We start from the raw sequence: 15,878 nt of genomic DNA, 5'->3' as shown, positions 1-15,878 counted from the left end.
ATTACCCATAATACTTTGTGACTTCTGTTGTCTGTTTATTTTCTTGGTCAGTGGTCAGTCTATGCTTTATTATGGCTGGGTGAGTAATTCTAATCATAGGATGAATTTTACCATCTCTTTTTTGATGAATTTATATTCTGTGTTTGGAAAAAATGCTTTTATGAGTTGAAGGTTATTTTAGAAAATACTATATCTCCATATCAAATTTAGGTATTACATTTTATATTTAATTGTGGTCCTAGACAGAGAGCATAAAATCTACCATGTTAAGTATTTAAAAAAAATTTATTTATTTTTGTTTTTAATTTTTTAAAGTTTATTTTTGAGAGAAAGAGATGTGTGTGCGTGGTAGAGAGAAAGCGAAAGAGAGAATCCCAAGCAGACTCTGTGCTGTTAGCTCCTGCCTCTGCAGGGTTCAGCCTCCCAAACTGTGAGATCCTGACCTGAGCCAAAACCAAGAGTCTGATTTGCCCGACTGAGCCACCCAGACGCCCTGAGGGTTTCTTCAGTTTACTAAGTTCTGTAGTGTAACAGGTAGTCTGTACTAGAGAGTGTGCCATGCACGCTTGAGACAGATGTGTATTCTGCTCTTGCTTGGCGTTATGGGTCTGTTGTGTGTAGTTAGTATGTAATGTTGTTCGTGTGGTTCCCTCATTGAATTCCTCTGATTTTTGATCCAGTTAAGTTGGGGTATTGAGATGCTACTGTTAAGATGCTGTTCGTTTTTCACTTCGATTCTGCCATGTGTGTTTCTCATGCATGGGGGGCCCTGACGCTAGGTGCACACATAATTATAGCTGTATAAGGTCCTGGTGATTTCTTTTTTTTTAAATTAATAGTTTATTACCAAATTGGTTTCCATATACCACCCAGTGCTCTTCCCCACAAGTGCCCCTCCCTGACCACCACCTCCCTTCCTCCCCTTCAGCCCTCTCATTTGTTTATATCATATCCTCCGTTTCTGTTGTGACAGCTTTTGACCCTTCCCGTGTGTTTGTCTGACAGTAGGGCGACCTGTGCCCACGTGTGGCTCCCAGTTGCTGGGATATCGTTTTGCGTACTTCTGCCTACGTCCTGTTTGTGTCCCTAGACCTGATGTATGTCTCCTGTGGTCAGGGGCTTGTGTGAATGTGGTTCTTATGCGCTCAGCCAGTTTGTCTCTGGGGGAGTTTACTCCATTCACTGTGCTTCCTGTGGCTGCTGTGGCCCACTTTTCTTCTCTTACTGTGTTCGCTTGTGTTTCTTTGATCTTTGTAATGACAAGCTTTAATGCCATTCTCATTTCACTTTTTGTGTCTTTTTTTTTTTTTTTGTCTCTTTGTGTCTTCTATAAATGCTCTTTGTGGGTAACATGGAGATTACTTAGAATCTCTTAAGGGTAAAACTATTTATTTATTTGTTTCTTTATTTATTTATTTTAGAGAGGGCTCAAGTGAGTGAGGGGCAGGGGGGAGGGGAGACGGAGAGAATCCTAGGAGGGGTGGGGGAGCTGGGGGAGAGAGAGAGAGAGAACGGTGGCTCATGTTTACCCAGAATGGGGCTCATGTTCACCTGAGGCGGGGCTCAAGTTCACCAGATGTGGGGCTCACACTCACAGATGGTGAGATCATGACCTGAGCCAAAGTCAGATGTTTAACCACTGAGCCACCCAGACGCCCTGTTGTTTTTTTTAAAGTTTATTTATCCTGAGAGAAGGAGACAGCATGAGTGGGGGAGGGGCAGAGAGAGAGGGAGGAGAGCGAGAATCCCAGGCAGGCTCTGTGCGGACACCGTCAAGGTTACAGTTATGTGTGCAGAGCTTGAACTGTGAGATCATGACCTAAGCCCAAATCAAGAGTTGGACACCTAACCAACTTGGCTCAGTTAGTTGGGGCCCAGACTCCCCAAGAGTGTAACAAACCGTGTAAAACTGATAGTGTCAATTGCATGCAAAGGTCCTACTCAGGACCACCACCCCTGCACGCGCTGTATGTCACCGACGTCCCGTACTCTGTAGCCTGGGTTTATGATGCTTATGCTTTGGTTAAGAACAATTTTCGTAGCAGAAATAACACTGACTTGTGCTACCTCATTACAGAACTTCGGGTTTGTGTGTTTGTGTCAGAATTTACATTTACCAGAGAACTCCATACTTCCGCGTGGTTTTCGTGTTTAGAATCCTTTTACTTCAAGTAGAAGAAACCTTTACCTCTTGTAGGACGGATCTAGGGGAAACTTCCAGGGTTTTTACCTGAGAAAACCTTTCATGTTAGAAGAACAGGTTTTCCCGGGAAGGTATTCTTGGTGGTTTCATCTTTCTGCAGCGGAGTGCGCCATCCCATCCGTGTGCCGCTTCCCGTTAGGTCTGCCGAGAGCCCCACCAAGATCCGATAGGAGCGCTCTTGTACACGATGGACCGGTTCTGTCATGCTGTTTCCAAGTTCTCTAGTCACCTGTGCCCTTTGATAGGTTATGACGTGCCATGGGTCATGTCTTGACATTTATCCTACTTTGAGTTCGCCAAGTGGCTTGAATTTGTCTTTCTTCCCATAACTGTGGGCAGTAGAAGCCATTGGCTCTTCCTGTAAGTTTTCCTCTCCACTTCACTCTTTTTATGGGGACTCCTTTCATATGTAAATCGCTCCCATGTTCCTGTCCTGTGCGTCCCTTAAACTCTGTCCTTTTCCATATTTTCTTTGTTCCTGTCAGTGGATAGTTGAAAACAAGGGCCCTTTAAGATGGTCGATTCTTTCTTCTCCTTGGTGAATATTGCTGCTGAACCTGTAGTGTATTTTATTTTTATTTTTTAAAATTATTATTTTTAAAATCTTTTTTTTACAGTTTATTGTCAAGTTGGTTTCCATTAACACCCAGTGCTCTTCTCCACAAGTGCCCTCCTCCATGACCCTCATCCCCCTTCCCCTTCCTCCTCCCCCTTCAGCCCTCAATTTGCTTTCAGTATTCAAGAGTCTCTCATGATTTGTCTCTCTCCTCTCCCTCTCCCTCTTTTCCTCCCCTCCCCCTCACCGTGGTCCCCTGTTAAGTTTCTCCTGTTAGATTTATGAATGAAAACATGGTATCTGTCCTTCTCTGCCTGACTTACTTCACTTTGCATGACACCCTTAAGGTCCATCCACGTTGCTGTGAATGGCCATATGTCATTCTTTCTCATTGCCATGTAGTACTCCAGTGTGTATATAATCCACATCTTCTTGTTCCATTCGTCAGGTGATGGACATTCAGGCTCTTTCCATGTAAAATCTTTAAAAAAATTTTTTTTTCTTTTTTAGAGAGACAGAGCGTGAACAGGGGAGGGGGCAGAGAGAGAAAGAGACACAGTATCTGAAGCGGCTCCAGGCTCTGAACTAGCTGTCAGCACGGAGCCCAGTGTGGGGCTTGAACCCACAAACTGTGAGATCATAACCTGAGCTGAAGTCAAGACACTCAACCGACTGAGTCACCCAGGCACCCCGTAAACATTTTTTTTAACATTCATTTATTTTTGAGAGACAGAGCATGAGACGGGGAGGGGCAGAGAGAGAGGGAGACACAGGATCCGAAGCAGGCTCCAGGCTCTGAGCTGTCAGCACAGAGCCGATGCGGGGCTTGAACCCTGGACCGTGAGATGATGACCTGAGCTGAAGGTGGACGCCCAACTGACCAAGCCATTCGGGCGCCTCTATTTTTGTCTTTTGATTGGGACACAGTTTCCAATTTCTTTGTGTGCCTTGTGATCTTTTGCTGAGATTTGGGAACTCCGAAGACCTGTGGTCCCAGGCTTTATGTACTCGTTCTGCACCGCAGAACACAAATAACCGCACCTGCGCTAGTAATCCTGGGGCCTGCAAGACGTAATCTGGGCACGTGTAATGTCTGTGTTTTTGCAGGCTCTGTTGCTTGTCCGTTAGAGCCCGTGGTGTGTTAGTGGCCCTGGTGTTTGTCTCGCCGGTGTTGGGGTGCGTCCTCCCTCGGCTGTTTTCTGAACGGCCACCACAGCGCGTCCCTCTCCCCTCGGTGGAGTCCTGTGGTATCTGACCTTTTGTGAGTCATTTATTGCTCTTAATGTTTTCAAGGTTTATCCAAGTTGTAGCATGTCACAAAATCTGTTTCTTTTCCAAAGGTGGAAAGCATTCGTGGTACGCATGTGCTACATTAAATATTTATCTGAGAGAGAGAACAAGGGTGGGGGGAAGGAGAGGGAGAGGAGAGGATCCTAAGCAGACTCCAAGCTGTCGGGGGAGAGCTGGCGCGGGGCGTGAACTCCGGAGCCGGAGACGATGGCCTGAGCCGAGTCAGACCGAGCCACCCAGGCGCCCCTGCGCAGTGGAGGTTTTACGTGTACCCAGCGTGGTCAGGGCAACGATTTCTCTTTCGTGTTACTTGATGGCCTCTGGCCCGTCTCTCACGACACCCAGACCTTCCTGCCACAGCCACGCGTAGAGACTTCGTCGCAGAGTCTGAGTGGGAAGACGTTCACGTAGTCGTGGCCTTGAGCATTTTCACTGATGACAGACGAGGAAGATGATGAAGACTATGGAGGCAGAAGGGCTTTTGTGAAGGACACACCCGAACCGGGACAACTGCCGGTAATAAGAATCTTCTTGCCAAATACGCTGAAGGATAGAAAACATTTTGGGAACACTCCCTTGTAAGTCGGCTGCTTTTCCAGACAGGCGTGCTACTGCAAGAGAAGACTCAGACCAGATACCTAAATGTTCAAATTCATGGAAAGAAAAGTTGGGAAAGGTGGAAAAGCACCTCGTGCATGCTGAAAATAATTCTTTGGACCATTTTGAAAATAGGCTTGGGTTGATCTGTCGAGTCAAATATTGCTGAATAACAAAATGCTAAGTGGAATTAGTTTGAGAGGCCTTTCAGTGAGGGTTCTTCAGTCTTTCACCAACAAATAATCCCTGCCAGTTCAGAAATCTATATAAAGTTTAGGGGCGCCTGGGTGGTCCAGTTGGTTAAGCGTCTGACACAGCTCAAGTCATGATCTCGTGGTTCATGAGTTCAGGCCAGGTGTTGGGCTCTCTGCGGTCAGTGTGGAGGTGCGGAGCCCCTTCAGATCTCTGTCTCCTCCTCTCTCTCTGCCCCTTCTCTGCTTCCTCTCTCAAAAATAAATTAACTTAAAAAAATATATTTTGACATTTATTTTTGCAAGAGCATGAGCAGGAGAGGGGCAGAGGGAGAGGGAGACACAGAATCAGAAGCAGGCTCCAGTCTCTGAGCTGTCAGCACAGAGCCTGACGCGGGGCTCGAACTCATGAGCCACAAGATCATGACCTGGGCTGAAGTTGGCTGCTTAACCGGCTGAGCCACCCAGGCGCCCCCAAAATACATAAACTTAAAGGGAAAAAAATCTATAAACATAAATGTGGGATGATCTTGAACCATTCATCATTGCTCAGTGAGCGTCAGAGAATCGATTATCATGAAGAACTTTACCTGTGTAGTAAAATTAGAACTTTAGTGAGTAATGTGGGAAACCAAGGCCACTGAAAAATTAAATTTCCTCACGGCCTACGGCCCATTGCAACCCACAGAGCGACTTTCCTCTGGGCTCAACTGCCTTGATGTTGACGCTTCGCTGGGGCCACAAGGAGAATCTTAGCTCAACAGTATCCCAGCGCCCCAGGATCCTGTGCGTCTACTTAACGTATACAAATTCCGTTGGAAACTTCCTTTCTCACTGACCTCATAAGGTGTATGTTGGCAATCATACTCCAAGCTTATGGCCCCTGATCTGCATCTGAAGGGTCTCATGACTGAGTTTTTACTAAACATTGGTAATGACTTTTTCCTACACAAAAGCTAACCCCCTCAAGGCCCTAGAAACCTTGCTTCCAAAATTCCTTAGAGACTCAGGCCGCTCCTACCTCCCCCAACTGGAAGGTATGTAGTCAGTCATCCGTCCGACCCCAGGGCGGCTCTTTCTGCCCCCGGGTCCTGTCCCCGTGCTTCAATAAAAACACCTTTTTGCACCCAAGACGTCTCAAGAATTATTCCCAACATGGGGTTGAGCCTTCTCATCTGGACTCTGGGCCTTGGTGCAAGCTTGGTATTTTCTCTTCCTCTGCTCTCATTTCAGGGGCTTTTCGGGTAGTCTGGTCTTATTAAAACACTTCCCTGTTGATTGCTCAGGCTGCAATCTACTAGCCTGTGGCCGCCATATGGGGAGGACAAGGCCTGCCTTTTGCCTGTGTCTCCTCTCTCTGCCCCTCCCCTGCTCATGCTTTGTCTCCCTCTCTCTCTCAAAAATAAACATTAAAAAAATAAGAAATAAAATAAAAAGCACAGTCTGCTTACTCTCTAGTTAAAAGATAACGTTTCCTGGATTATTGATCTTCTCTTGATAAGAAAGTGTAAACAAAATAATTTTTTTTTCTTTGTTAGTCCAGAAAAACCGGTTTCTAGGTTTTGACTTTATCAGGCCTTTGATAACCCGTAATCTTACTTAGGTATGTGCTTTAAAACTTTCTGAGGTTTTAACAAACTTCCCCAAGATTTAAATCTTCCAGCGAGTCTTCTTGTCTAATTAGTTTTGTTTAGTTGGTATGTTGCAGTGTGAGGTCGTCATGACTCAAGTTCAGGTTACAGAAGTGTTTGTGTTCTGTGTCACACAGTCACGGACTTCCCCGTCCCTGTCCTCGCATCACAGTGAACCTGAGTCGGTAACAATGTCACTGTGAGTCCTTGTCATTTTAGTTGTTCCGATGCTCTCACAGATCCTTTTCTCTTTAAGAGGATTCATAAAAAGGACTTTTAGGCAAATACATATCTTGAAGATCATAAAACTCAAATGGGTAAGAATTTCTAGAACTAAAAAGGTCGCATTCAAACTAAAGAGGAATTCATAATGGGGGACGAAACAAACTAGAAAAGATGATTATAGTTTTTATGACTCTTCTTTGAAACATTGCTGCTTCTCTAATATTTGCTCTCCTCTTAAGGTACCTGTGACTGAGAAAAATATGATAAAGTCTTCCTTTGTGAAAAAATCGAAGCATTTACCTTTTCTCTCTATGTGAACCCTCTGAAATTCAAAAGTCTCAGTGATTGCTTTCTTCCTTGGCAATCAGGTATTTGCAGACATTCCGTGGGAGTCAGTTCGCTTCACAACAGGACATCACTGGAAACATTGGTTATTTTACTGAGGCTTTGACTGGAGTGTCATGTTTGAGAGACCTGCGTGGACTCAGATGTGACCAGACAGCTCTAAGGGATTAAAGTTGACTTTAGGAAACATGGAGTCAGTGGTGCCCTTGGAGATGTTGGCCCGATACTTCCTCACAGAGTTCCCAGCAGCCTCCTCAGGTGAGCAAGGAATGTCACTTCCTGGCAGTGCAGGATTCTGAGGATATCCTGGGGACCTCGGGAAGAGAATTCACCCAGTTCTATGGCTACTGCAGACCTGTGTGACAGGGAGTACTCGGCTTGGATTCTGGACTTGAAATTTTCCTCACGAAATGTTCAAGTGAAGCAAATTAAAATTTTTTTTTAAATTTTAAACATTTTTATTTATTTTTAAGAGACAGAGAGAGACAGGGCATGAGCATGGGAGGGGCAGAGAGAGAGAGGAGAGATACAAAATCTGAAGCAGACTCCAGGCTCTGAGCTGTCAGCACAGAGCCCAACGCGGGGCTTGAACTCACAAACCGCGAGATCGTGACTGAGCCAAAGTTGGACGCTTAACCGACTGAGCCACCCAGGTGCCCCTGAAAAGAATTTTTTAATACTTACTTATTTCTGAGAGAAAGACACACACAGAGCATGATCAGGGGAGGGGAAGAGAGAGAGGGAGACACACAGAATCTGAGGCAGACTCCAGGCTCTGAGCTGTCAGCACCGAGCCTAATGCAGGGCTCAAACTCACAGACTGCGATCATGAGCTGAGCCGAGGTTAGACTGAGCACCCAGGTGCCTCTAAGTAAAGCAAATTCTCAAAGATCTGTATGGTCAATGTCCATTCTTCCTGAGCTTAGGTAAGTAATTGGCCAAGTTTGTTAAAATTGGACTTGTTTTTCAATCGAATTAGTCCTCATTTGGCTCTCTCTGGAAATAAGGGTGGTTATGGAGAGAAAAATTACGTTTCTTTTTAAATAAAAAATTTTTCTTAATGTTTATTTTGAGAGGCAAAGACAGTGCGATTGGGGAAGGGGCAGAGAGGGGGACACAGAATCCGAAGCAGGTTCCAGGCTCTGAGCTGTCAGCACGGAGCCTGACGTGGAGCTCAAACTCACGAACCGTGAGATCATGACCTGAGCTGAAGTCGGACGCTTAGCTGACCGAGCCACCCAGGCGCCCCAGAAAAATTATGTTTCGAAAACACATCTTTTCGATGATCAGTTTTCATCCTGATTGTTCGTTGTTTGCCCAAGCCGGACAACATGAGGTGAACTTCAGAGACATTGACGTCATAGCTCATGTATAGACAGTCTTCCTGCCTGTTATTTTCTGGGGGAAAACAGGACCCCGTGGACGTATGAATGTGTGAACAGCTAGAAAATGGGATGGATTCCCCAATAATTACGTTGCTCAACTATCACCTTGATCAGTTCTGTGTGGCTGGCGTGAGAAAATTTGTCCTTCAAAGCTGGAGCGTACCCCGCTCCACCAGGTTGACCATGGACTTGGGGACATCATGGACAACCCCACTCTCCTTGTGCCCAGGGTGGATGGTGCACTTGGGGTCCCTTATCTCCCGAGACACGGCCTCTCGCCCTTGCCAGTGATTCCTCACCGTGACTAGGATGTTGGTACGGCTAGGCCTCACACCACGAGGGCTTCTTGATGGTTTTATTCCTTAGTCCTGTTTGTCCCGGGTACTGCCTCTGTTGAGGTGCAATTCCTAATAGAGGCTTTATCCAAGCACACACCAGCCCCTCTGGTAGAAGAAGCCTCAGAACTTACTATGAGACCGTCTCTGACAGCGGTGACTCCACATCAGGGCCAGAGTGTCTCAGAGAACACAGGCCCGGTGGGTGGTGGGAGCCGAGTTACTAAATATCGGTCTGTGCTCTGAGATGCACCTCAAGTAAGACTTAACACTCGCCGTACTTTATTTATTTTCCTAATGTTTATTGTTGAGAGAGAGTGCGCTCGTGCAGGTGCGAGTGGGGGAGGGACAGAGAGAGAGAGAGACAGGAACAGAGGATCCTAAGTGGGCTCTGTGCTGAAAGCAGCAAGCCTGATGTGGGGCCTGAACTCATGAGCCATGAGATCATGACATGAGCTAAAGTCGGACTCTCACCTGACCAGCCTTCCGAGTTCCCCAACACTTGTCAGGCTTTAAACCCAGGTACCTTTATGCCTGTGCCTCATCGCCCTACTTCCGTGAGAGAGCCTGACTGTTCAGGCATTATTGGTCCCTTTTATTCTAGCCAGTCAGACTTAAAAGTCTCCCCTAAGATGACAGTTGGTTTACTAGTGGCAGAAATTTTTTTCTTTAAAAAAATTTTTTTTAAATATTTATTTTTGAAGGAGAGAGATACAGAGTGTGAGCAGGGAGGGGCAGAGAGAGAGGGAGACACACAACCCAAAGCAGGCTCCAGGCTCCAAGCTGTGAGCACAGAGTTTGTGGGGCTCAAACTCACAAACCGCGAGATCGTGACCTGGGCTGACGTCAGATGCTTGACCGACTTAGCCCCCCAGGTGCCCCTGCAGACTTCGTATTGAAGAAAGGGGCGTAGGGAAAGCTGGGGAGGCTGTGGGCACTCTGACGCAGACTGGTGAGGCCAAGCCCTCCCAGCAAATACATCTGCCCAAGAAGCAGCTAGTAGCGCTCATTTGTGCTTTAAAACTGGCAGAGGGCCTCAAAATTAATAACCGCTCTGACTCTAAACGTGCCTTCCTGATCCCGCGTGCCCACGGAGCAGTTGGGAAGAAGGGGGACGATGATCAAGCCGGAATGACTCCCTGGTGAATGCGGGCCCTACCCGGTGACTCTTCTCGCGGCTGTGTGCCTACTGAGGGGGTGGCGGCCGTGCCCCTCAGAGGACAGTGGAAAGATGGGTCCGTAGGATCGAAAGGAAACAGTCTGGCAGCCGTGGGGCCAAGCGGGTAGCTCAAAGTGAGCAAATGCTCAGTCTCAAACCAGTCTAGCTCCAGTAAATTCCATAATCCCAGTCTATTCAGACGGAGACATTCACACAGCCCAGGAACAAGGATCTAAGAAATGCACAGGACCGGCTTGTTAGTAATGACGGAAAATCTTCACCCGCCCACCCTCTAGCAATAGTGATACAGGGTTTACAACAGGCTCCTCGTTTGAGTAAAAAGGCCATTGAAGGGACAAAAACCTTGCTAGGAGAAATTGTCCCTAGATTTGGATGGCTTTGGTCCCCACAAAATGACATGAGACATCCTTTTTGGTGTACAAATAACTCAGCAAACAGCTCGCGCCTTAAAAAATTAATTACTACTCACAGCTGGCTTGGCCTCCACAGTGCTCCGGAAAGTGGCCTCCAAAACCAAACGGCCCTTGACATCCTGACTGCGGGGCAAGGAGGCCCGGAATTAGATGACTGGCTCTGAAGGGACCCGTTGTCTGAGTGGCTCTACTTGGGGCCCTGGCTTCGGCCAGGCCAGGTGGGCCAGTGTACTTTGGGGTGTTCTGGACGCACGGACCGTTGACAACCCAGCCAACTTTCTGAGTCTGAAACAACAGTGGACGTGTTCTGTGTTTCATCAGTGTGGCCACCATCTCTGTTCCCTCTTTGCGACTGGAGGATGTTGTTTGGCACATGAAAATAAGTATGTGGTCAAAGTACTTTTTGAGGTTAAATGACACTCAAAATAGCATTTCCCTGTTAAAAACTGAAGAGACACAAATGTGCAAGGCAGTTTTACAAAGTAGAATGGCATCAGAGGTTTTCGCTGCCGCAGAAACGGGGGCGTGTGCCCTCCTGAGGACAGCGTGCTGTGAGTGCACGCCAGAGGGCCACGCGTGTGTCTGGGCGCCCGATGGACACGAGTGCGCAGATTGGCGCTTCGCACTCCCTCCTTTCCTTTAGTGACTGGTCAAACTCTTGGACTCAAAGAGGATTTGTGGCAACTATCAAAGGACTCATTTTTGAGCTGCTTTTGCTTTTTGTTCTTCTAATCATGCTTTGTTGATTTCTCCCACGTGTCTCCTCCTGGTGCCCAGACTCCTTCACCCTCATAACTTCCCTTCCACTCAGGAAGATCCATACATGCGGTCTCGCTTGGACTCCACAAAGCCCCCAGCTGACCAGTTTGGCCCATAGGTAGGGGCATCTCTGTGCCCCTCATGTAGCTTCTGAAGAAGCTGCAGACGAGACCTTCCACCGTCATCAAACTTACAAAGACTTAAGGGTAAAGACTGTTGAGGGGGGAATGACGGGGAGGACAAAGGCAGCTGAAAAATTACCGCCCGCTGCCCCTCGACAAGTTCTTGAAACGGCAGAGTGACGTTAGTCTAGGAGCTCGGCTCCCTTGATTGATGCTGACACTCTGCTAAGGGAAAAAGGGGGTCGTAGCTTAACGTTATCCCGAACCGAACCCCCGCCCCACCAGGGTCCTGTAAGCCTCCTTTAACATCCAGAAATTCCTTTGGCAACTTCCTTTCTCTCTACCCCCCACTCCAAGATGTATGTTGGCAACCATTCTCCAAGCTTATGGCCGCGGATACATATCAGAAGCGTCTTATGACTGGGTTTTTACTAAACCATAGTAAGTGATCTTTTCTTAACAGGAGCCGGCCCCCTCAAGGTCCTGGACACCTTGCTTTCAGAATTCCTTGGAGACTTCCGCTTCTCCTGACTCCCTCCCTACCCGAAGTGTGTCGTCCGTCACCCATCGCAACCCCAGTGCAGCCCTTCCTACCCCAGGGGCCTGTCCCTGTGCTTTAATAAAAACAAAGTTCGCGCCAAAGACAGCTCAGGGTTTCTTTCTTGCACCCTAACACTTGAAACCACATCAGTGAGGACTCAAACCTCAAAAAGCATCAGGGCCTTTCTAGATGGAGAGAGAACAGACCAATGCTGTTTATCTGAGAAGAAGTTTAACCAGGGCTCAAAAAACTTTTTTTAAGTTTTATCTGCTTTGAAAGAGAATTCAAGTGAGTGAGGGACAGAGAGAGGGAATCCTAAGCAGGCTCCGCTTAGTGGAGAGCCTGATGGGAGGCACGAACCCATCAACCATGAGATCACGGCCTGAGCTGAAGTCAGATGCTTAGCCTACTGAGCCACCCAGGCGCCCCCAAAGATTTTAGGTCGTCTTTCCATCCACTGTCGGGCTCGAACTCACAACCCCGCGATCAAGAGCTGTGTGCCCTACCGACTGAGCCAGCCAGCTGCCCCTTTTTCTTCGTAATTTAAAGGACTGGATGTTACTGAGGACCAGATGGTGTTGAGTGACTGAACTTCCTCGTGCCTAGGTTAGTGGCAGTGGACAGTAGGTGGGGTATTGGATGGTGGCAGTACTGTGGACGTGTCTTTTAAATGTTACACGGCAGGGATGAGGAAGCCTCCTGGCAGGATTAGAAGGCGTGCGCTGGGTCCACAAAGCACCAGTGTGCCAGGTGGATGGGCCCAGCATCGGTTTAATTCTCGGTGGATGGACGACCTCCCGGCGATGCTGACGTTGCTGGCAGGTGTCTCCTTGGTTCCCACTCAGCCCCGTGATTAGTGCAGTCTCATGATCTGGGCTCTGTGCCAGGGACCGATTAGTTGAGGAGCAGGCGGTGAACATTTCTGCTTAGTCAGAGGCAGTGAGCATTTCTGCTTCAAACAGTGCACTACGTCTTGGGCCGGAAATCTCCATGCTCCTTCACGGCTCTTGCTGTCCTTAACACACATTGTGTATGGAGTGGAAATAATTTCTATCTGTTGTTGAAACCAATATTATGGTGGTGGGTGGCAGATGATGCTCACATTTAACATTAATAAAAAGAAAATATAATACCATTTTGTAGCTGTTAGCTTCTGTTCAGCTATACCAAGAAAAGAGTAACACTGGTGTGAAATAAGAAAGAGAGGGCACAGGTGAGCGAGATGCAGAGGGAGGGAGGGAGAGACAAGTGGGACTCATCCTAAGTGCGGCTCACCCAGTGTGGGGCCGAGCTCACCTAATGCAGGACTCAAGCTCACGAACAGTGGGCTGATGACCTGAACCCACGTCAGAAGTTTAACTGACTGGCCACCCAGCCATCCCTGGGCTTAGCCTTGATTTCCCGTGGCTTCAGTAGGATTGCCCCGCCACCAGGCATCAAACTGTATTCCATGCACTAAGACGGAATAAGGAAGGAGTCTGATAGTACATACAGATTTTGGCCTGAAGTCATTTCTTACGAATTCAGGGAAGTCCTGCCTCTGTAGACACTTCTCCATCTTCTTGGCCAGAGCTCTCCTGTGGCTGCTCTACGCAAAGTCATCTTTAGCACAAGTGGGCACTTAAGCTCATCATTGAAAAAGACCGTGATACCTCTGGCGCGTCCCAGGATGCGACCCAATGGCCATCACCTTTGGCACTGAAACAAGGTGTTAAAAAAGGACGATCACATTTAGAATATGATGAACCCAGGTAGAAAAGAATTTCATCATGTATTGCTAATTCTTTATAGATGGGCTTGAAGAGATGTTCAACCCTGCACTCTAAGTTACTTAGGACTTTCAGGGAAACGTTGTTGGGGAGAAGTAACTTTCATTTACCATTCAAGGTTCTTTTAGCTGGTCGAAGAATCAAATTGACCGAGACCAATCGCAGGAGACAGAAATCTCAAAAGTTTAGTTACATGCACATAAAAGCCCAGTGAAGAACTTGAAATCCATAGAAATAACCAGTGCAAGCAGTTTTTATACTTTGTAGAGAAAGAGACAATAAATGTGTGCGGACTTGACAGCATAAAGGAAGTCGCTTTGGGCTTTCAGTTAGTAAGGAATTCTAAGAGGAATTTGTGTAGTAGTAAATGAGTGAAACGTCACAAGGTTTGTTCATGTGGACCTCAGCTCTTTTTGTCTGTGGTGACAGAAAGTCTCTACCTTTTGGTGCTGGCAAGGTATCTATTACATGGAGATTGATTTTTCTGCTTTGCAGTTAATTGTGAGTTGGAGTGGGGTTTTTTGCATAAGCTATTTCTTTTTAATTTCTTTTAATGTTTATTTTTGAGAGAGAGAGAGAGAGAGAGAGAGCGAGCGAGAGAGAGAGCCAATAGTGTAGGGGCAGAGAAGGAGGGAGACACAGAATCTGAAGCAGGCTCCAGGCGCCGAGCTGTCAGCATAGAGCCTGATGTGGGCCTCAAACCCATGAACAGTGAGATCATGACCTGAGCCCAAGTTGGACACGTAACCGACTGAGCCACCCAGCTGCCCTATGCGTAGGCTGTTTTTTAAGTATCTTTAATTTCAGTATAATCAAATGGAGTACATTTTAGGCAGCTCCTAAAATGTCATTGTCTCCTATACAAAGTCAGGAAGATAGAACTGGAAATATGCCATAAGCAGGGAGATCAGAAGCCTAGAATGTTCTATGGTTTCCTCCACAGCCCCACCCAGATCTACCTTCTGAAAACTTTCCAGGTCTGGCCCCACTCTGGGCTCTCCCTTCACATGAACAGATTAAAGGAAATCAATCCCAATTGGACAGTAAGTACTCACTTTTTGCTGAAACCCAAATGCAAAGCTAAAGGAACAGAGAACTACAAGTTTTGGTCCTTAAGTTTCTGTCCTCCTTATTCTGGCTTCTTGTGTTTCCTCTTTCAACATCATCTTTTCCATTCATGAATATCCAGTTGCTATTAAAGTAAATATCCATATATATTTTTAAATTGTAACCTGAATGTGGATTCACCTCTTGGTGGGGGTTGAGCGAAAATGCCAGCAAGCCAAAGAATAGAAGGACAGGTTTTCCTTGCAACAGGTAAGGAGGACCCCAAGGACGCTTCCTAAAACAGTGGCTCCCCAAACCACAGACTTGGGGGAAGTTTTAAACTAGTGGCGTATGCATATTTCTGAAGTGACCTGACCAAAGGCATTTTAGTGTACACTCACTCAGAAGTCAGAGTCCAGATCCTCGCTGATTGAGGTCACACGGCCAGCACGTGTGGTCATCATCAGTTCTCTGGCTCTTTCCTTCTGGTAGTTGGACCCTCATAGGGCTTTAGTTCTCTCCAAATCATTCGGGGATGTGTGTGAAGTTCTTCTTAACTTTGGAAACAGCAGTGGGAATTTTGCTGCGGATTTATTGACTCTGATATGGCTAGACTCTCTCCTGGCCTGGTAGTGCCTGTTTGTGTTTATTTAAATTTTTGGCTGCCGTAAAATTCTTAACAACTGATACCTACTTTTCTGTAGTTTTTTTTTTTAAACAGATAACGTATTTTATAGGATACTTTGTGACCTGCTTTTATTATTTTTTAAATTTATTTAAATAGTTTATTGTCAAATTAGTTTCCATACGACACCCAGTGCTCTTCCCCACAAGTGCCCTCCTCCATCACCACCACCTCTTTTCCCCTCTCCCCCTCCCCCTTCAACCCTCAGGTCGTTTTCAGCATTCAATAGTCTCTCAAGTTTTTCGTCCTTCTCTCTCCCCAACTCTCTTTCCCTCTTCCCCTCCCCCTGGTCCTCCATTAGGTTTCTCCTGTTCTCCTGTTAAACCTCTGAGTGCAAACATAATGGTATCTGTCCTTCTCCGCCTGACTTATTTCGCTTAGCATGACACCCTCGAGGTCCATCCACTTCCTTACAAATGGCCATATTTCATTCTTTCTCATTGCCATGTAGTACTCCACATCTTCTTGATCCACTTCTCAGGTGATGGACCTTTAGGCTCTTTCCATGATTTGGCTATTGTAGAAAGTGCTGCTATGAACATTGGGGTACATGTGCCCTTATGCATCAGCCCTTCTGTATCCCTTGGGTAAATCCCTAGCAGTG

The 15,878-nt window shown here is 46.8% G+C and overlaps 1 long non-coding RNA gene across 1 annotated transcript; it reads left to right on the top strand.

The window, feature by feature from the left end:
* The first annotated feature begins 6,981 nt into the window (after nucleotides 1-6,981).
* LOC115281146 lies at nucleotides 6,982-11,874 on the top strand. Its single transcript, XR_003904113.1, has 2 exons — nucleotides 6,982-7,296; nucleotides 11,696-11,874. It is a non-coding gene; the product is annotated as an uncharacterized LOC115281146 (long non-coding RNA).
* The last annotated feature ends 4,004 nt before the right edge of the window (nucleotides 11,875-15,878 follow it).

Source organism: Suricata suricatta, chromosome 16 (genome assembly GCF_006229205.1).
Source record: "Suricata suricatta isolate VVHF042 chromosome 16, meerkat_22Aug2017_6uvM2_HiC, whole genome shotgun sequence".
Lineage (NCBI taxonomy): Eukaryota > Metazoa > Chordata > Mammalia > Carnivora > Herpestidae > Suricata > Suricata suricatta.
Note: the sequence above shows the minus strand (reverse complement) of the source record. Positions and strands in the feature narration are given on the sequence as shown.